The sequence below is a fragment of the Diceros bicornis genome, chromosome 33 (genome assembly GCF_020826845.1).
Source record: "Diceros bicornis minor isolate mBicDic1 chromosome 33, mDicBic1.mat.cur, whole genome shotgun sequence".
Taxonomy (NCBI): domain Eukaryota; kingdom Metazoa; phylum Chordata; class Mammalia; order Perissodactyla; family Rhinocerotidae; genus Diceros; species Diceros bicornis.
In genome coordinates, this window is record NC_080772.1 from 33,949,462 (window position 1) to 33,971,300 (window position 21,839).

The 21,839-nt window shown below is 38.3% G+C and overlaps 1 long non-coding RNA gene across 1 annotated transcript; it reads right to left on the reverse strand.

The window, feature by feature from the left end:
• Window positions 1-6,449: 6,449 nt before the first annotated feature.
• On the reverse strand, window positions 6,450-18,830 carry LOC131396680 (uncharacterized). Its single transcript, XR_009216612.1, has 3 exons — window positions 18,747-18,830; window positions 12,198-12,259; window positions 6,450-6,509 (listed from the first exon to the last, which is right to left on the reverse strand). It is a non-coding gene; the product is annotated as an uncharacterized LOC131396680 (long non-coding RNA).
• Between the last annotated feature and the right edge of the window lie 3,009 nt (window positions 18,831-21,839).

The following is a 21,839-nucleotide window of genomic DNA, read 5'->3' on the forward strand; positions in this document are numbered from 1 at the left end:
TCTTTCCAAAACCTTGGTACCTTAATTCTTTATACTTCTCTCCTCCGATAATCTTGAACTCCATCCTATTTCAGCCTGTCACTCTCAAAGTCAATGCATAGACCACATCATCACTAATAACCGCAACTCTTTTATTTATTTATTTTTTTGTGAGGAAGATCAGCCCTGAGCTAACATCCATACTAATCCTCCTCTTTTTGCTGAGGAAGACTGGCTCTGAGCTAACACCTATTGCCAATCCTCCTCCTTTTTTTCCCCAAAGCCCCAGTAGATAGTTGTATGTCGTAGTCGCACATCCTTCTAGTTGCTGTATGTGGGTCGCAGCCTCAGCACGGCCGGCGAAGCAGTGCATCAGTGCACACCCGGGATCCGAACCTGGCCCACCAGCAGCAGAGCGTGCGCACTCAACCGCTAAGCCACAGGGCTGGCCCCGCAACTTTTCTCTGTTACCAAATACGTCAATTCCCTTTTCTGACTGCCACTTTCTTCCTACAGCATCTGGCTTAATTTCAATTTTAGATCCTCATAATTACTCCTTTGCCTTCGCCTTCAACTCCTTTACCATTCTTTTGCTTAATTGTACTTCCTTGGCAAAACCATAAGCCTGGTAAATCTAAATCTCTCCTTAATTTGCTACTACACCCTAGCTCAATACGACAGCAGATACAGTCATTCTGACCGACCTCCTCTTAAATTCATGACCTTTGGAATGTAAAGTGAATGATATTTGTAATTAATACCAGGGCAACCATATAAATCAAGTCCCTCCCTGGAGAAACAAGCCATATGGTCACTCTTACTATTGTTGATGCAAAATAACCAATAACCCTTCTATAGATAAGAGAGATAAAGTGAGTTTTACTTGAACCAGAGTGATGATTATAACCCAAAAGGGAAGAAAGCTTTCCAGAGAACCATGGTTTCCAGTACAGTCTTATATCTTTTTAGAACAAACAATGTACATTAAGCACATCCACGATACATATTCATCAAAGTTTCAAAGAGGTATTCAGCTGCAAATTAGCAGTTGAACATGACCCTGATGTTGGGAAAGGGGACTTATTTTAGGAGTACTAATATGGGGCGTTACCAATAGGGTGTTACCAACAGGGCATCACTGGCTTTGTAGGAGGGGAAGTATGTATTCTTAGTTCAATGGTTAAAGCAGGTGTACAATATATGTTTGATAGACCATAATTCAGACCTTTTTTACTTCAAGCTGAATCAGTTTTGAATCAGAATAGTTATGCCATATACCCCAATATGTGAAAACCTCTTGTCACTGTAAACAGGCAAAAAAATAAAAAATAATAACAACCACAAAATCTAGAATGTTGGTAGTCTTTTGAAGGTACAAAAAAACACTAAAGATAAATATAGATAAATTTAAGATATCCCTTCAACCAAATAACCAATGAGACAGCTAAAACGCAAATTGTGGAGTGGAAGAATATGATTGCAATATTTTGAAACAGTAATTTTTTCTATCTAGAATATATTAAGAACTCCTGATTAACTAGAAAAAAAAGACAGGCATTCCAGATGAAAATGGTCAAGAAACTTGAAGGTAATTCACAAAAGAAATAAATACATTAATGGAAAAAACATAAAATTTTGTTTAACCTCCTTACGAAAAAACAGAGAAATTTCAATTAAGTCTACAATAAAATATCTCTCCCACTCACAAGAAGAGTTAAAAAAAATAAAAAGCAGACAATGTCAGTTGTTGGTAAAGATGTTGACCATAAGAACTCTCAAACACTTACAGAGGGAGTGAAAATTGGTAGGACCTCTTTAGAAAGCCATTTGCTGTGATCTACTAAATTGTAATATCTTTGTTACCAAGCAAAGGATCTCTCCACCCAGTGCACATAGAAGCCAATACTGTGTACACCAGTCTTTGAGGGAAGAAGCAGTTTGTTATACAGTGGATTGGTAAGGAGACAGAAAGAAAGCTTTCAACTCTGTGTCCCCATCCAGGGTATGGGATAAGGTTTTAACGGGTCAGGGAGGGCAGCTTGGTATTCAGAAGCACTGGCAGGATGAGTTTTGATTGGCAGATCAAAATTTTCTCTTCTGCGCATGCTCCTGACTGGCTCACCACTCCTGTAGCCTTAACATTCTGTTGTTAAGATGAGGTCAGCACAGTAAACAAGGGTAAAGTTGTTACGCAGATTTAAGTCGTTGCCTTCTCTATTGATAAAGAGTTTCTAGAGCTTTAGTTGTCCTCTCCTTCCTGGCACAGAGAGGAAGTCACCCTTACAAATGGAGATTTTCCTTATAAATGTAAGTTTCCCTTACAAGTGGGTAGCATCTAGGTTTTCAGAGCTTTCCCTGTGTTTGCTGTTTTTTAAAAAGAGTAAGTCCAGAATAACTCTTATATCTGATGGGGTTCAGGGCAGGCATCCCCAAGATGTGCCACTCTGGTATGCAGATTATTTCGAGCTAAAGACAATAAAGGCTCAGAAGACTCAAAAAGAAACTTTGACCTCTCCTCTACTAACTGCCTAAAAGAATTTAAGATAGAAGACCTGTCCTCAGGACAGGCCATCACCATAGATAACTCTGGGTATGGATAGACTGGGAGGGTCCTTGATAAGCCCATTAAGTTATCCTTTGTAAGAGACATTTACATTTATAAGGGAAATCTCCATTTGTAAAGATGTCTCCTTCTCTGTACCAGGAAGAAAGTGGGATGACCTTATCTCTAGAAACTCTTATCAGAGTGGAAGGCAAGGAATTAAATCTGCATATTAACCTTACTCTTGTTTACTGTGCTTTTCTGGTAATCTCCCATAGCTACTCCTCCCACCCCCCAACATCCTTCTTTGTCTTTAGCTGAAGATAGTATTTAAGATGAGAACTTCCACCATTTTGTCAAGTTACCCAGTTTTCTGAGTCTTTCTCATGTACACGTTATAAAGCTATGTTTGATTTTCTCCTGCTATTTGGTCTCATGTCAATTTAATTTGTAGCCCAGCCAGAAAGGACCCAGAGTGGGTAGAGAATAGGGCTTCCTCCCCTATACACAAAAGAGACATATTTGGGGGTGGCAAATTCTGTTACTGGTCCTGTGGTTACAAATTAACAAGTTGCAAAAATTCTAATAATGCAAAATGTCAACTCAAAACTGGGAACAAGGGAATATTTCCAAATGAATGCTAAAGAATTTCATTCCTCAAGCCCTTGGTAGGCCTATGCCCCTTACCAGCAGGAAGCAGCTAGTACAGTCATCACCCTATATCCCTCAAGATTGAGGAATGAACAACAAAAAGGGGGAATTTGTAACCACAAGACCAGGAACAGAATTTGCCACCCCAAAATATGCCTTTTTTCTTATAAGAATTATTTTGGACTGATTATTTTTAAGAAACAGAAGATGCAAGGAAAGCTCTGAAAACCAGGTAGAAGTTACCTACTTGCAAGGGAAATTTACATTTATAAGAAAAATCTCCATTTGTAAGGGTGCCTTCCTCTCTACGCCAGGAAAGAGAGGACAACTAAAGCTCTAGAAACTCTTTATCAATAGAGAAGGCAATGACTTAAATCTGTGTAACAACTTTATCCTTGTTTACTGTGCTGACCTCATCCTAACAACAGAATGTTAAGGCTACAGGGGTGGCGAGCAAGCCAGAAGCATGCGCAGAAGAGAAAGTTTTGATCTGCCAATGGAAACTCATCCTGCCAGTGCTTCTGAATACCAGGCTGCCCTCCCTGATCCCTTAAAACCTTATCGCATACCCTGGATGGGGACACAGAGTTGAGAGCCTTCCTTCTGTCTCCTTACCAATAGATTATATAAAAAACTGCTTCTTCCCTCAAAGACCAGTGTATACAGTATTGACTTCTGTGTGCATCCGTGGAGAGACCCCTTGCTTGTTAATATCTTTAACTTAGCAAGAGTCACATATTCTATAATCTAACAATTCTTGTATAAATATATACCTAACAGAAATGAACACACATGTATAGCAAGAGACATGGACTGAAATGTTTCAGCTACATTATTTGTAATAACTCCATACCAGCCTAAATGGCCATTAACAGTAGAATGAACAAGTAAAATATGCTATATTTAAAAATGTATGAAATACAACTACATGCAACAAAGTGGATTAATCTTATAAGAACAATATTGAACAGAAAAGTCAGCAAGAGAACACATAGTCTGATTCCATCAGCTGATGGGAGAAACATACCATGATGTTACATAATAAATGATAAAGGAAAGCAAGAAACTGATTAGCAAAAACATCTGGATTGTAGAAAGGGAGGAAAGAAGAGCTATAGAAAGAAAGGGAGGAAGAGTTGGTGATTACAAAGGGTTTTCTAGCAGGTGTAGGATGCTGGCACTATTCTATGTTTTGATGTGAATAGTGGTTACCCTAGGGTTCTCTTCATAATTTTTGGTAACTCATTAAGCTAGACATTTGTAGTTCATGTCCTCTTGTGGACCTATGTTGTACGTCAAAATAAAAAAAATGTTTTTAAAAGTTCATATTATAGAAGTATGTCTTATGTACTAATCAAGTTCCATGATAACATTTAAATGAAATTCTTTAAGGAAAGCACAAAGTCACAATTAGACGACTTACCTCTAATCTAGAAAAAGCATGTCAGGTTGTTACAACGTGGAGCTTAACCTCTTTCAAGATTTTTTGGTGGTAATGGGATTTTCTCTCACATCAAAGAAAGAGGTTCACTGTAGCCTCACTTGTTTATTTTTACTTTTGTTGCCTGTGCTTTTGGTGTCATATCCAAAAAATCACTGCCAAGACCCGTGTCAAGGAGTTTTTCCCTGTTTTCTTCTAAGTGTTTTATGATTTCACATCTTACATTTAAGTATTTAAAACATTTCAACTTAATTTTTGTGTTTAGTGTTAAGATAAGGGTCAAAAAAAAAGGTGGTTTGCCTGTTTAGAATTATAGAGGGAAGATATGGAAGTAGAGGGAAGGAACAACCTAAACCAACTGCAAGATGCTCTATCCTTTCCCATTCTTGCTCTCTCAATTCTGTAAATAGTGGGGATTGTGGGGAACCCAAGATCTTCAACTAAAAATCTTTTCAAAATTTCATTAAAATCTACTTTTTATAAAGCAGGCCCCTCCCACGTGGTTTTTGATGAACAATAACAGCATCTAATTGGAGATTATTGGGTGGTGAAAAGTATCAACCTGCAAATAATTAGGAAAATGTAAGATCAATACTCCATTTCCAACTAGAGGTGATGAGAAAGCAAATAAGAAGGCAGCTAACACAATGTTATCAGGCATTTATAGTTTCTCAAGAATTTTGTTTACTAAGTTATAAGAACCCAGAGATAATAATGTGATTGTTTGCTTTTTTGTGCTGTTGTTAATATTTGCTTTTATTTTGGTCATGAGTTTAATGTTATAGCTCTGATAACTACTCTGTCATGGCTTTCCGGATTGGAATGACTCTCAGAAGTAGTAGTAAATATGATTTTAAATAAAGATATTTGCAAGTTTAAAAAAAGTAAAAAACTAGACCTGAGTGTTCATTTTTATCAAAAATTAATAGGCATTAAATGTCACTGCATGAGCAGTCAAGATGAAAATGGTATAGGTTGGAAACATTTCTGGAAAGTTTTCTGTTATGTCTTTTTTAATTGGAAAACACTGATATTCACAATACCAAATTACATTCAAAGCTCCTTGGTAGTTTTACATGTTATAGGTTATTTGTCCCAATTTGCAATTGGCAAAAATGCAAACACAAAAGGATATAGGCTTATGTAAAAAAAAATAAAATCAGGGATAGAAATAGAAGATGTATTAATATTTATTATGAGACCTCTTTTTTTTGTGCGTGTGTGAGGAAGATCAGCCCTGAGCTAACATCCATGCTAATCCTCCTCTTTTTGCTGAGGAAGATCCGCTCTGAGCTAACATCTATTGCCCATCCTCCTCCTTTTTTTTTTTTCCCCCCAAAGGCCCAGCAGATAGTTGTATGTCATAGTTGCACATCCTTCTAATTGCTGCATGTGGGACTTGGCCTCAGTACGACCAGAGAAGCGGTGCATCTGTGCGCGCCAGGGATCCGAAATGGGCCGCCAGTAGCGGAGCGTGCGCACTTAACCGCTAAGCCACGGGCCGGGCCCAATTATGAGACCTCTTGAATACTGTGAGTTTCATCTGAACCTGGTGAATCTTGAGTGTCCTTTTGAACCTAGAATTAACAGGGAGGGAGTGTATGTATTTGCCACTGTGACTTAGAGATATAGTTTGTTTTTTATTTATTTAAGCCAAAGTATGATACTGATGATATGGAATAAGAAATTCTCTATTTACAAGAAGACTTATTGAATATTTTTTTACTGTAACTCCCAAATATTTGCTACAACCCTTTCTTTCTGGGAATGCTCTCTTTAATTGGCAAGGGGAGTTCTAGATTTCTTGTTTACTCACTGTAACTGGACATTCTCCATAGCCTGCCAAAGTCAATGACAATTAGCGCCAGTCTTCACACTCATGAGAGGTGAGGGAAGCTGGAAGGAATCAGATAACAGTTTGTGAAATGTGAAATGCCAGACTCTAGTCAGGCATCTTGCCTGATGATTTTCACATAGTTCTTTTTTGTTCTACAATCTGACAATACATACAGGAGATATTATATCAAAGAATGAAGTCAAATTAACACTACAAAAATAAACAGCATACATCCAACAGCTGAGGTGTTACTCAAAGTCAAATATAAACAAGCAATAAAGCATCAATTACACATAGCTCCTTCACCAAAACACTTCAATATTTATTCACCTAGGCCATAAATACTCACATGCATGCACATATACACAAAACAGATTTTGAAAAAATTAACATACAATTACAGTGAAAATTTTACCTGACCTATTTCGAGTTTATCCTTCTCCTACCCTGATTCTATAATACCTATTTTCTAGAATGAAGAGAATTAGACTCTGACAGTCACAATAGAAACAACTGAGGATTCTAGTCCTTAGGAGCAAATCTGCATGATCAAAGAAAAGGAAGAATGCAAGTTCTTTTTCTTGGTGAAAAAACAAATATATCCAATTACAAGTTGGTTGAGTTAAAATGGGTAAAACTCTGAAAGAAATCTCAAGGCTATTCAACTTCATAGCTAGATGAAAATTTGGAATTGAAGAAAGATCACCTTAAATTTATCAAAAAAGATTGTTTTGTTAAAGGTTGGTTCAGTAAAACTCCTGTTAGAAAATAAAAATTCAAACTGAAGTAGTTAAGCAATGATTAAGAGAACTTATTTTGGTTAAAACAAAAACAAAACCCCCCCTGTGTTTACTACTTTACCAACTTATAGCTGTGAGATGATCCTGGGAAGATTAATTACCCTATTTATCCCTCAGTTACTATTCTAATTTGTAGAATGAAGATAATGTTATTATGTCATAATAAATAATGTGGTGGTGGAGATTAAGATATTGAATATTAACCATCTAGCAGAGTGCTTTAAACAATAAAAACTAGCTTTAACCAACAGCATTTTCATCTTCATCATCACTCTCACCAACACTAATTTTTTAATTTATTTTAACATTGTGATTATCATCATCATTAATATCTTTATCAAACTCTCAAGGGAAGGACTAGATAACTCTTGGTCTCCATGTAAAATGGCCAATTTAGGTTAAATTGCTTATTTTCTTTGGTTTATGAAAACTTTACCTGCACAGAACCGCAATTGTCTCTCTTTCTTTTTATAATGCAGCCTAATTTAAACATACCAAATTTCCACTCATTCTATCATTTAGTACATGAATTCACGCATTCATTCACAATGTGCTTATTGAGAACCAACTAAATGCCAATCTTTCAAGAAGATTTTGGGAATGCAAAGATAGCCATGAAATAACCCCTGACCTTGAGGGATATGTGGTTTAACATAATTTAAACTGTAACAAAACATCAACTAAATGTAGCTTAAATTAAAACATGATTGATTGTTTTACAAAACCACAATACTCATCTGCCTGCATGTATACCTACATGCCCTACTTTCTGGCCCATTACAGCGGATAAACTGTCTATTATCCTTTATAATATCTATCCTTCCATCAAGACACTAAATACATCCTCTTTTGCCTACTCAATGACATTATTCATAAAATTAACCCCTCTCCTGAATCTTTAATGATTCCCTCTCTATTTGATCATGCTCAACAGTGTTCAAACATACTCTATTATTTATCATCTCAAACAAAAAGTTTTATTGTTCCCATACCACCCTCTGGCTTCTCCTCATTCATTACCATGCTACAATAGCAAAATTGTTATAGGATGTTGTCTATATCTCTGTCTTGTTTCCTTATCCTCTGACTATCTCTTAGGAACACTCCAGTCAGGTTTTTCTCCCCACCAGTCAAATGAAACTGTGCTGATGAAGGTCACTAATAATCTTCACATCAACAAAGCAGTAGTTCTCAGACCTCAATTTGCTCAAAACACCAGCAGTATTTGACACAGGTAACTACTCCTTCATTCTTTAAATATTTTTTTCTCTTAGCTTCTAAGTCATCATTCTTTCTCTTGAAATGCTTTCTACCTCACTGGCCACTCCTTCTGAGCCTCCTTTTCTGGTTCTTCCTCAACACTGTGATGGAGTTCATGGCAGGTCACCCCAACTTGTGCTGCTCTGGTGTGCAAGATTATTTTGTTCTGAAGACAATAAAGGCTCAGAAGACTCTGAAAGAAACTTCAACCTCCCCTCACTAACTGCCTAAAAGGATTTAAGGTAGAAGGCCTGTCCTTAGGACAGGCCATCACCATAGATAACTCTGAGTTTCAATAGACTGGGAGGGTCCTTGCTAAGCCCATTCTTATCAAAGTTACGTTTACCAAACATTTACATTTGTAAGGGAAATCTCCATTTGTAAAGGTATCTCGCTCTCTGTACTGGAAAGAAGGAGTTATGACCTCATCTCTAGAGACTTATCAGTGAGGAAGGTGAAGCTTTAAATCTGCATAATAACCTTACTCTTGTTTACTGTGCTTTTCTGGTAATCTCCCATAACTGACTCCCCCTACCCCCAACATCCTCCTTTGTGTTTAGCTGAAGATAGTATTTAAGAAGTGAACCTCCACCATTTTGTCGAGTTACCCACTTTTTCTGGGTCTCTCCCATGTATACATGTTATAAAGCTTTGTTTGATTTTTCTCCTGCTATTCAGTCTCATGTCAATTTAATTTGTAGCCCAGCCAGAAAGGACCCATAGTGGGTAGAGGATAGTCTTTCTCCCCTTCAATTGCAAACACTACTGTCCCCAAGATCAGCCCTTAGATGTTTTTTCCTTTTGTCTTGTTTTCTATAATCATTCCTTCAGTGATATTACTCAATTCCCTGAGAATAAATACCACTCACACATTGGCTACCCTCAAATTTACATCTCCATCCCTAATATCATCTTTGTACTTCAGACTCAAATAAGTAACCTCCTACTTGAAATCTTCCCTGGGATTTTTACTTTACACCCTCAAATTTAACACACCTAAATTGCTAAAAGCTACTCCTCCCCCAGTCTTTTCCAGTAGCTAACACTTTCAGTTCAGATGTTCAAGACAAAATTCTTCTTTGAAATTTACAACTAATCTATCTGCAATTCTCATCCACTTTTCATAGAAATATGTTCAGAAATTACGTTGTTCTTAGCTCCTCCACTGCTCCCACCCTAGTAGATGTAACCCACCATCAGCTCTCACCTGGACTGTTGCAACAGCTTTCCAACTAGTCTCCCTGCTCATGCAATAGCCCTCTACAATTTGTTCTCACAATATCAGTCACAACGATCCCTATAACCCAAGTTAGTCCCTGTCACTCTTCTTGCTAGTCATGGGTGCAATAGCTTTTTATGTAATTGAGGGTAAAACCTAAGGTTTTTACCATGTACTACAAAGAATTTAAATAATCTAGCCTTCTGCTACCACTCTAGGCTTATCTTTTACTACTGTCCCCGCCCTCACTGTCTTTAATCCTCATTCACCTTCTTGCTATTTTTATCATGACATTCTTCATAATATCATGTTAATATATATTTACGTGTGTGTTTATTATCTCCATTCCTTCACAAGATTTGGTACATTCTTTTCACTGCTCCTTCCCCAGTATCTAGCATAGGGCCAGAAGAATGGATGAATAAACAAAGTACCAGGAGATAAGGCAGTTGCAGGATTTGCTAAGTCAGTGACTCAACAATTCCATAAATACTGAAGTATTTTTTGTCCCTTTACCATTCTCAGCACGTTAACTTAGCCCCTTGTTTGTCCCCCCCATGATCAAAAACTTTCTGCCATCATTCCAGTCATCCAAAATAATAAGCAACAGTATACATTTAAAGGAGGGGGCCATCATTTCTGTGCATCTCCTATAATTAGGAAGGCAACTCTTTACCTCACCGTCTTCAGCAGACTTCCTTAGGTCTAATTTTCCAGTACTGGGTCAAAATTTATGCTAACCTACAAGTGCTTACACTTTAAGCCTATACTGTGAGTAGTGGGATCTAACAGAAAGAAGAAGAGGAGGAGAATGTCTGTTAGGTAGGCTACTCTGCAACATGTAACTCACAATTGAGGGCATGGGTAGACCAGCCTGTTAGGGTAAACTTCTTGAGCAAAGAATTATGTCCTTTTGTAAAATATAGTATTTTGATACAGCTATTAAGACTGATCCATTTTTGATTTATAGATTTTACGAACCCATGTCAAAATAGCACTGTCATAATATATTTTTAAAACTTTTTGAATCATTGAGAAATGTGTACAACTGACATCAATGACCTTATTTCATCTCTACACCTTCTCTGATTTAGGATAACCAGCACTTTATCCTTTTCTGTATTGCTTGATTTTATCTTTATACAAGTATTTTGACTTGTACAACAGGTTGAATGAGGAATCACAGATCCTAAAATATATAGATGATATAGTTTTATTTTTCTCAAGAATAGCTGTCATATTTCTATGTCCAATTCATCTGTCTCACTGGATATCAGGTTCCTTTGATGATATATCAATCCTATTCAGTAACATTTTTGTCTTTCTCTCATTTTTATTTGTTAACTAGTCTTATTCAGGTCCTTAATAATTAGTACTGATCACTTTAAAACTTTATTTCATATTTCATTCTTTTCTATACTTCCAGGGGAGGGTGGGCTTGAGGTTATAGTGACCTATGGTAGAGTCAACATGATCACTGTCATCCTTTCCTGCATTTACTACACTGGTGTCCGTGTGGGAAGACAGTTAGACGTTTCCTTGTGAGAGACCCCATGGGTAGGTAGCCATCCTCCATTTACTTGCTAATAACTGCTCCTTTCTTATTTGAACAGTCCTACATCAGCAGTGGGGAGACAGTGTTCTGCTCCTCGGGTGATTACAATTAATCTGTCCAACACTGGCTTTCATTATTTATCCTGTGGTAAGGGATCCAAATGCTGGCTCTCTCAAGGGAGATAGTATTGATTCTTCATTAGTCTCTAAGAGGACCTCTTCCAGCTGTACCTCCAGGTAAGGGATATCTAACTCAAGTCTTCCATCTCTTTTCCCCCTTAGTCTTCACCATGGGTGAAGCCACCAACAACCTTTTAGATCTGGGATTTCTACATCCAAAAGGAGGCCTTTTAAAAATATCTATGATGCTTTAAGTCTCTAAAACTTTCCTTTGTGTCATTTCAGCCCATGGTAAGCATGTATCCATGCTACATCACATGATAAAAATGTAAACTATTCATGCCTCACACCAAAACCTGGCATTTCCTCTCTCCCTTGGCCTTCTCTTTACATCTCAACAGCATCAATCACTTTGCTGGCTCAATGGCTTAGTAACTTTCCAAAAACAAATGATTATCCAGTCTGATTTTGTACTCATGACTGGGGAAGGTTCAATGGAGCCCAGTGGTACAGCAATGGGCAAGGTGGGGTTGGGGAGAAAACAAGTTGAGTAATGCTCCTTCCTGATGGATAGAGTAGAAAAACAACAATCCTTTCCTAGTGCCCAGTCCTCCTCCATGTTAGCCTTCCCCTTATTTTATATGTCATTATGGAAAAAATAGCAAAACCGTTCTTTTTTTTACTCAGAGACAAAAATCTCAGGCCAATAAATGGGCAGTCTAAATTCAAATTTTCTTTGAAGAATTTAGTAATTTTCTTCTCAGAAGTTTTTACTTTTGTAGTAACATACGTACCATTTGATAATCTCCCTGTCCAGGAAGAGGTCTTGAACAGAACCTCACATGACTCATTTACCCTTGCAAAAGCAGAAAAGAAAGAAAAAAGAAACATATTTGTAAAGTCTATTTATAACTGAGGTAGCTTCCATAATACTTAATCTCTAAAACTATTATTAAAGAAATATCTAGATAGTATATATCTCCATAAAACTGAGTGTCACTTTAAGTCTTAGAAAATATTATAGGATTTAGTCTATACTGTGGAAAAAAGAATAAGGAATCATATTATGGATGAAATATCTTCTCCATCATTCCTTGTCTCTGTATTTTATTGACCCAATTGGTAAGATTAACACAATTAGACAGTTTACAGCAAAAGGAGACACTCAACCTCTAGATTTGTTAATGGAAAAGAGAACATATATAATTATTTAGCAGAGAAATATGTTTAGCAATTTAAAATTTGACTTTAAGGAAGAAATCTGAGAATTTGAGAAATAACTCTTCAAAATTCAAATGACTCTTAGAAAATTGAGCAGATAGTATGCTTAGAAAAATTGATGCCCTTTTCTTAAAAAGCTAGGTGTTATATACATACAAGTCCTGAATATTTGTCTTTCAGATATGCTGAATTTACATTTCATTCTGTACTTGATGCTGGCCCTGATATCAGTTCCCCTATGGTAAACCTGGCATATATGGGGTTAAAACCAAAAGCACTCATCCCTTTTCTCTGCTTCTCTAAGTTATATTCATATGTAAATATTGGTTTTTTAAACCTTTGTATCCCTGAACATCACAAGGCAAATAAAAGTTACAAATTGTTAGAGCCCAGGTGGCCTCATGCTAACATTTTGACAAGTTATATGTCCTTTGGAGTTTTATTACAGGGACACTGATATCCAGGGAATATCAAGAAGCTGAGGCTTCCCAGACCCCAGCTCCTTGGCTTCCTGGTGCCAAAATCCACTATTCGTCATGGAGACAGACAACAAAGGGCACCCACTTGCGGGTTCCCTTATCTCGCCATCCTCCTCCCTGCAAGCAGCCTCACAGGGCTGCTGGCTGGTGGGAAAGCGCTGACCAGCAAGGCTGCGTGCTCCCCTCTCCTACCTAAAATCTCAAATAAAACCCCTTACCTATTTTCCTTAGAGGAGATGGATCTGAGTTCTAACTAACTTCCATCTCCTCGTCTGGCTGCCTTTTGATAGAACTCTTTCCTTACCATAAGCCTGGTGTTCCTGTTTTTATCTTGGTCTCTCTCTGTGTGGTGAGTAAAGGAACCTGTGTTTGTGCCCAGTAACGCACTCATTTCAACACCACTTTACAGTAAGACTGATCCTCACTTCAGAGTTTGGTATGATGTTTAATAAATTAAGTGGAAATGAAAATAGGTAAAACATTTAGTATTTTATACTTTCAGCTATAGAAAATGTCTTCTTATCCAAATGAGTATATTAAGATGTTCTCATGAAAGATCTGCATCAAAGTAACCACCTCAGGTGTTAGAACCTGTCCCCAGCTATCTACATGTCAAAGTGTCTACAATTTTCATTAGCTGCATGTTATCCTTCTGCAAGCCATTAACTTTTGTATTTTGAACCCAAAAGTTAATGCCTAGCTGAAAGAGTAACATAAAAGTTTGAAATGTAACAAATGACTGCCCAAAACATGTGGTTTTTAAAAGTTACACATAGATAGAAATATTTATTTCTGTTTTAAATGTCCTTTCTTTTTCACATCCCATTACCAATTTATACAACTAGAAAACAAACAAGGACAAATGACCTGAACTAAAAATCTATATTGAAGGATGCTTCCTTTTACAGCTTACAACTCTAGAACAAAGCATCATTAACAACAAGAACTCTTAATGGTGACTTCTAGCTGGTGATTTGCCCAGAGCCAATTTAAATAGCCTGTCTTTGGAACCAACAGTGTTGTAGTTACAATAAGATACCTCAGGCATCTTTGAAAATCCTACATGTGACAATAATGAGTGGGATTAGAAAAGAACGTAATTTTAACAGAACAACAGAGAGGGCTATGCAAATGCATTTTTCAATAAAACTCTGCATTTTCACTATGCAATGTTCAATTTTTTGCCCCCATTGAAAATATAGACATTATATTGTGATATGTATGTATATATGTGTATATACACACACATATATATATATTATTTGCATGAAGATACAGAAACATACAACTCAGGATATCATATTTTTTAAATATAAATTTAAATATTTCTGAAAGATAAAATAAAAATGATATCTATGTGCTGTACAAAAGTCAAAGGGGGAAATTTTGATAGTATACTGTCATTGTTCATACTTTCATATAACAGAACCTGCACTTTCAAGTTTAAGCAAAGACAATTAAAGTATGTGATATATTATTAAATGTATAAAATATATATTAAAATTCTATATATATTACATTAAATTTATACATTATATACTAAAATATATAATGTAACTTAAAAATATCTAAGAAGGCCAAAGAACTGGGCTTGGATAAGACACAATCAGAAACAGTGCAAGAAAATACCCACCAGTGACAGGTCAGGTTACCCAGGTTGAGATAGTGATGAGCAGGCAGTAAATTAATTGGGAAGGACTTCTAGGATTGACATAGAAGTGAAGTGAAGTTTAGGAACCATGGTTTGAGCAGAGAAAGAAGGCAGGTGGTGACATATCACAACCTCAGCCAATTCCCTCAGGACTATGAAGCTTGGATGGCCGTTTACACGTAGCAGGACCCTTCACAACCCAACATTGACTAGCCATATAATAGCTGCTTAATAGCAGGTTGCCCCTGGGAAGGGCCATCGTGTTGCAGAGGTAGCTTTCTCCAGCAGATGGATGGCAATTCCTGGAGAGGGCTGCCAGTAGAGATGTCTGCTGACAGCACCCAATACCTGGAAGCCCTACAGGGGTTTCTAGGTGGCAATGCATAGAGTGTACTATACCATCCATTATGAAGGAATATTATAGTGAAATATCACTGCCAGTGGGGTCCAACACCTGGCCGTATAACAGTAGGGGCCCAATGCTAAAAACTTCATCACTGCTCCCTCAGTAGTTCCTAATGTCTCTCTCCCAGTGCTTGAAAGGATAGCCAATGACTCCTTCTCCGTGAACTACTACCCCTTCTCGTTTCTCCCTTCCACCTCCAAGTTTCTCACAAGATGGTCAACCCCACAAAAATTAAGTCATATGCAAATCTTAAATGCTATTTGCTGCATTTTCAGAAACAGTGGTAGAAGAAATTAATCTAGGATGGCATTACAATAAGTACTGAATTTTAGTAAGTACACATTTGGCCTTTTGACTATTCAAAAGTTCACATAATGGCTATAACAATCTGATCTTTCCTAACACGATGCGAGTATTCCTCACACAAATAAAAATTCAGTCACACTCAACTCTCCCCAAAAATGTTATCCAATGCTCATTACTATCACAATTATTTCTAACTGACATTCATTTCTCTTCTAGTTTTGTCAAAATCTCATTTATATTTTCTAGAAATTTTTGACTCAGGTGTAAAATCACTGACCTCTGTAGTACAGTAAAAAATAGTCTATTCCAAATTTTCTAGAAAATGTAAATGTGTGTGTATATATATACAAAACAGACGGGCACCCAGCAGTGGCAATAACAAGGTCAGATTGATGAGTGATAATCTGGGTTAAGTCTATGCAACCCCTGTTCCTTCTGTCATAACCACTCAGTTTATAGGGCAAGAATTTTGTTGATAGCCACAGAGCATGACACCCTGTCTACCTGACTTTGAATGTCTTTTTTGCAAAGGTATTTTTTGCTCAGTAAAACATCCTTGTATTCTATGTCCATTTCGAATGGGAATCCATATACCTTTTGACCAAATCTCCTTACTGCTCATCCTCTAAGACTTTTCTTTCCAAGTCCCTGATAATCTGTCAAAATCATTAGCCACTGCACTGAGCCAGTGTCCTTACATTAAATCTCCTCTCCTTGTAGTTAATATTGAAATTGGGAATACTGTTAGACATTTCCTTCACAGGAAAGATTTATTTTCTCCACTATTGCTGAGAGCCCTTTGTGTGTGTTAGTCATTATATAACTACAGTACTTACCTTCCTACTGCTGCTAACATATCAAACACAGTCATCAGTAAACCAGGTTCACTTAACCTCTTTCAGGAGGTTATAAGGAATTTTCCATGAAAATTCTGCATAAATGTGGGTTATGTGAGAGGAAGCAGTGAAATTGACATATTAGCAGTTTAGCTCTCAATAGGTGTTCAGATCCAGTCTTGAGACAAAATTCCACGTGATTATGAAGAACTGCCTAACACACCTGATTTTATGGTTTGATGAATGAGAGAACCTTGGAGCATATGGTTGTTGAGTGATGGGGGTGAGGTTAGAGTTTCTACATGGGCACAATAGCAAACCAGGAATTGTCTCTAGATATAAAAATGGTTATTTTCTCAACAAAACATGACTTTATTAAAACAAAAACAAGTAACAGCAACAACAAAAGCCTAGATTCTGCTTCTGTGATTAATCTATCTAAGTTGGCCTCAGAGTGCATATGTCACAATTTGCACACCCACTAAGTTTTAACAATGGATCCTAAGGACAAAGTACTTTTGTTGCTTGTACTTCAGCCTTAATCAGTTTGAATTTACCACAGCTTACAACGTACAGTTCACATGGGAAATGCGACCAACTTTGGTATACGTTGGCTCTAAAACGAAAAGAGAATCACCAAAAATTTAGCTTCTTTCAAGTTGAAGAAGATACAAGATATAGAACGTACTGTGCAGGGACACTCAGAAAGTAATTGAGACAGCACATGTCTGAATTTTCTTGTGGCTTATCTCCCTGTCCTAGGGACAAAAGTAACCTCACAAGGAGTCTGAAGTACTGTGACTTCCTATCCACCTGAACATGTCATTTTAAATAATCGATACAGAAAACTAATGGGGTGCCCTGTGGGAGGTTAAAGCGATCAAAGTCTCTATGAACAAAATTATTGTGAATCTAGATATAAACCTCAGCCAACACTGTAAAGGTATATTGCTAAATCTGTCAATTAAAAAATAATCAAATAAATAAAAGTGCTGCTAGCCTTCCCTCTTTAAGGGATAGGAAAAAAACAAACAAAGAAACAGTCCCCAGATCAGTGCCTATATACCAAGCCAGGGCTGGGTTGATTCACCTGGTTAAAGAGGATTTGTGTTGCTGAAGTTATTGTCCTGCAGATAACAAAGACCTTAACAGTTTTCCCAGATGATTAAAAGACCTGTAGTCATTAGTCAGCCACAGATCCCCATGGTTCAAATTTTGTGACTATTTTTCTCACCCTGTTCTCTATTATGGTAACCACACCCACTGGGAATCTAGATGATACATCCTACACTTGAACCTGCTACTCTGGGAGCCCATGCTGTCCATTGAAAACAGGGATCTCATTCAGGAATAGCATTTCAGGAAGACCATAGTGTAAAGCAGACAGTCACTACAATGATCTTTCATTGCATTGTGTCACCTCTTCAAGTGAACATAAGTGAGGCCATCTTCTCATGCTAAATGACCCCAGCCCTTCCTCTATGTGACTATTCACTGCTCTGCATACTCTAAAAAAATTCACATGCTGTCCTGATTTACGGCTTCCACTTATGTATGTACTCCCCTATAGCTTGATAAATTAAAACTTTGTTCTATGAGTTTCTCTCCAGGAACAGGCTGACCACAGGCAGGAAACAAACCTTCAAGATATTCATCATCACTGAGAGAAGAAAAGAACCTAGAGTCCATCATGGCTGAAGGCCGACATTTCTAAACCCCCTGCTTACTGCCCTCTTTCCCTATATAACAACTACCTCATGATTCTGTAATTCTTGAAGACTTTTTTTTTGAGACATTAGTCTGCCATCTTCTTGATTGTGCCAGCTAATTGAATTAAAGCTTCCTTTATCAATCCCTAACTCACTGTGATTGGTTGGCTCAGATTGCAGCCAGCAGAGCAAGCTCATTGCTCGGTAACCTCCTTTCTAATGTGTTATCAGTGCCATGATCAAGGTAATGTCTTTTGGCCTTCTTATGTGACATAGACAGGGGAGGGGTTAATATGTCAGAAATAATAAATCTATACCATTCCTATCTATCTAAGATATTCAAATCTTTCTTCAATAGTATACCAAGAAATATCTGAGATCTCAAATTCATTCAGCAAAAACCACTGATGATTTCAGGAATCAAACAGCCAAATGTTTATAAACTCTCCCTAGAGGTCTAATGGTAGGTCAGTTCCAAATTCTGGTTAGTACACTGGTAGTGGGCATTCAAATTTTAGAAATTCAGGAAATGAAGAGAAACTGGAAAAAAAACTAAGGAGAAACTAACTAAATGTGAAGAGGACAATGAGCCATGGGGTTCTCAAAATCCAAGTGGAGAAAAATGTGTTTTTATAGAATAATGGAATGACTGTGTCAAATGCAACTGACAAACCTAGTAATATAATGAAAGCAGAGAGAAGTCAAGATGGCGGCGTGGGCAGACTCTGAACTCACCTCCTCCCGTGGACACAGCCAATTTACAACTACTCGTGGAAAAATCACCCCTGAGACAGAACTGAAAACTGGATAAGAGGAACTCCTGCAAAAAATGACAATCCAAGTTAAGGAGGAAGAGGAAGAAACTCCCTTCTGGAGAGAAAAAACGCTGCCTTCACAGGCTGCAGCACTTCACCGTTGCCCGGGAGCAGCCCACAGGTACGCAGCCCTCCCTGGAGGAGCAGGACCCTGAGCCGGGGAGCGCCCCCACTGTGGGCATTTTGTGGGCCCAGCACAATAGAGACGAGTGGCATAATATCTGACTTTGCCTGCCACTAAAACATTGGGGAGCACCCCCAGAAAAACTGGTTCACAAAGAAATTAAAACTGGCTCTTAAAGGGCCCATGCACAAATTCACTTGTTTCAGAAAGCAACCTAAAATCACCAGAAAGAAAGGTTCACAGTGCTTTGGTGAAAAGGGACTCACCTGATAGGCTCTGAGTGCATCTGGGTGAGAAGTGACAGCTCTCCAGGGACTGGGACATTGGCAGCTGCCGTTGTTGTGGCGTGGTGTGGGCGTGCTGACACAGAGGCCATTGGAGTTCTCCCTGAGGCCTGCTAGCCCAGGGTCTGCCCCAATCACTAGAGCACCAATTTAATTCAGCTCAGCCAGGGCAGGCAGCCCAACCTAGGGACTGGCCTCACCCAACAACAAGCCCTCGGGCAACTTGTAGGCCTGCATAGATTGGTGACTGGATTCTCTGCAACCTGGCGACTGGGCCCAATTCAGTGGGGCAGGGCGTGTGCAAGGAGCAGGTGGAGAGTGTGGAGCTGTGGTAGAGTGTGTGGGGCTCCCACCTTGGAGAGACCGGGTCCATTTCAGCAGGTTGGGGAATGCACATGGGGCAGGACTTATGTTGACTGTGTGTGTTGACCTGTGGGCAGTGGGGCTTGTCAGATGAAGAACAATTGTGCTTCACAAAGACCAACATAGGGGGTTTGCCCCACCTTCCAAAGCCTGAAACAATTGGGTGCTCCTGTGCCTGAGGCCAGCCCCACGCAGCTGCAATCCTCAGAAGGCTGACAAGAGACCTAAAGGCTGGAGGCTTATAGCAATTGTAAGCCCCTGAGCCCAACAATCTGCCACACTGGGGGCCTACTCACTTTAAAGAAATAATACAATAGGAATGTGCTATTAGAACTTGCAGCCAACTGTGCTGGGGCTCCCCACACCTGATAAAGAGACTGAAGGGCCCACAACAACTACAAGCAGCTGAGCATTACAACAGCTGGCCAGGGGCACAGCTCAGCCTCCCGGGGCACCTACAGGGAGAGCAAACATGCCATGACAGAAGGACACATGTAGCCCACATAGGGGTCACTCCTGGAACATTCAGAACTGAGGGAAGCACACTGTGGTCCTCATAAGGCATCACTTATATAAGGTCACTTATCCAACAGCAGGAGATGTAGCAGACCTACCTAATACATAGACACAAGCACAGGGAAAGAGGCAAAATAGGAGGCAAAGGAATACATTCTAAGTAAGAGAACAAGACAAAACTCCAGAAAAGGAACTAAGTGAAACAGAAATGAGCAACCTACCCAACAGAGAGTTCAAACAAAGAGTGTTAAGGATGCTCACTGATCTTGGGAGGAGAATGGATGAACTCAGTGAGAATGTCAACAAAGAAATGGAAGATATAAAAAAGAACCAGTCAGAAATGAAGAATACAATACTGGAAATGAAAAATTCACTAGAGGGACTCAAGAGCAGAGTAGAGGATACAGAAGAACCAATCTGTGAGCTTGACAAAAGACTAGAAGAAATCTCCCAAGCTGAACAAGTAAAAGAAAAAAGAATTAAAAAGAGTGAGGACAGTCTAAGGGACCTCTGGGACAACATCAAGCACACTTACATCCGTGTTATAGGTGTCCCAGAAGAAGAAGAGCGAGACAAAGAGGCAGAGAATCTATTTGAAGAAATAATAGATGAAAACTTCCCTAACCTAAGGAAGAAAACAGACATCCAGGTACAGGAAGCACAGAGAGCACCAAATAAGATAAACCCAAAGAGGCCCACACCAAGACACATCATAATTAAAATGTCCAGAATTAAAGATAAAGAGAGAATCCTAAAAGCCACAAGAGAAAGACAAGTTACATACAAAGGAAACCCCATAAGGCTATCAGCTGACTTCTCAGCAGAAACCTTACAGGCTAGAAGAGAATGGCACAATATATTTAAAGTGCTAAAAGGAAAAAACCTACAGCTGAGAATACTCTATCCAGCAAGGTTATCATTCAAAATGGCAGGAGAGAGAAAAAGTTTCCCAGACAAGCAAAAATTAAAGGAGTTTGTCACCAAGAAACCAGTACTACAATAAAAGGTAAAGTGACTTATTTAAGGGGAATACAAATAGGAAAAATTATCTATTTCCATGATAAGAGGGTAATGGATACAAATGCACAAAAAAGAGGTTAGATATGATATCAAAAACAAAAAATGTAGGTGGAGGGGAGTTAAAGAGTAGAGCTTTCAGACAGACATCAAACTAAAGAGACCATTAACTTAATATAGATTCCTATATACGTAGGTTACTGTATATGGACCACTTGGTAATCACAAGCCAGAAACCTATAATAAATACACAAAAAACTAAGAGAAAGGAACTCAAATGTAGCACTAAAGAAAGCCATCAACCACAAGCGAAGATAGCAAGAGAAGAAGATAGGAACAGAGAAGGACTACTAAAACACCGAGGAAAAAAAGTTAAAAAATGGCAGTAAGTACATACTTGTCAATAGCTACTTTAAACGTCAATGGACTAAATGCTCCAATTAAAAGGCATAGGGTGGCTGATTGGTTAAAAAAACAAGACCCATATATATGCTGCACACAAGAGGCACACTTCAGACCTAAAGACACTCTCTCAAACTGAAAGTGAAGGGATGGAAAAAGATACTCCACGCAAATGGCAATGAAAAGACAACTGGGGTAGCAATACTTATATCAGACAAAGTAGACTTTAAAACAAAAACTGTAAATAGAGACAAAGATGGGCATTACATAATGATCAAGGGAACAATCCAACAAGAGGATATAACAC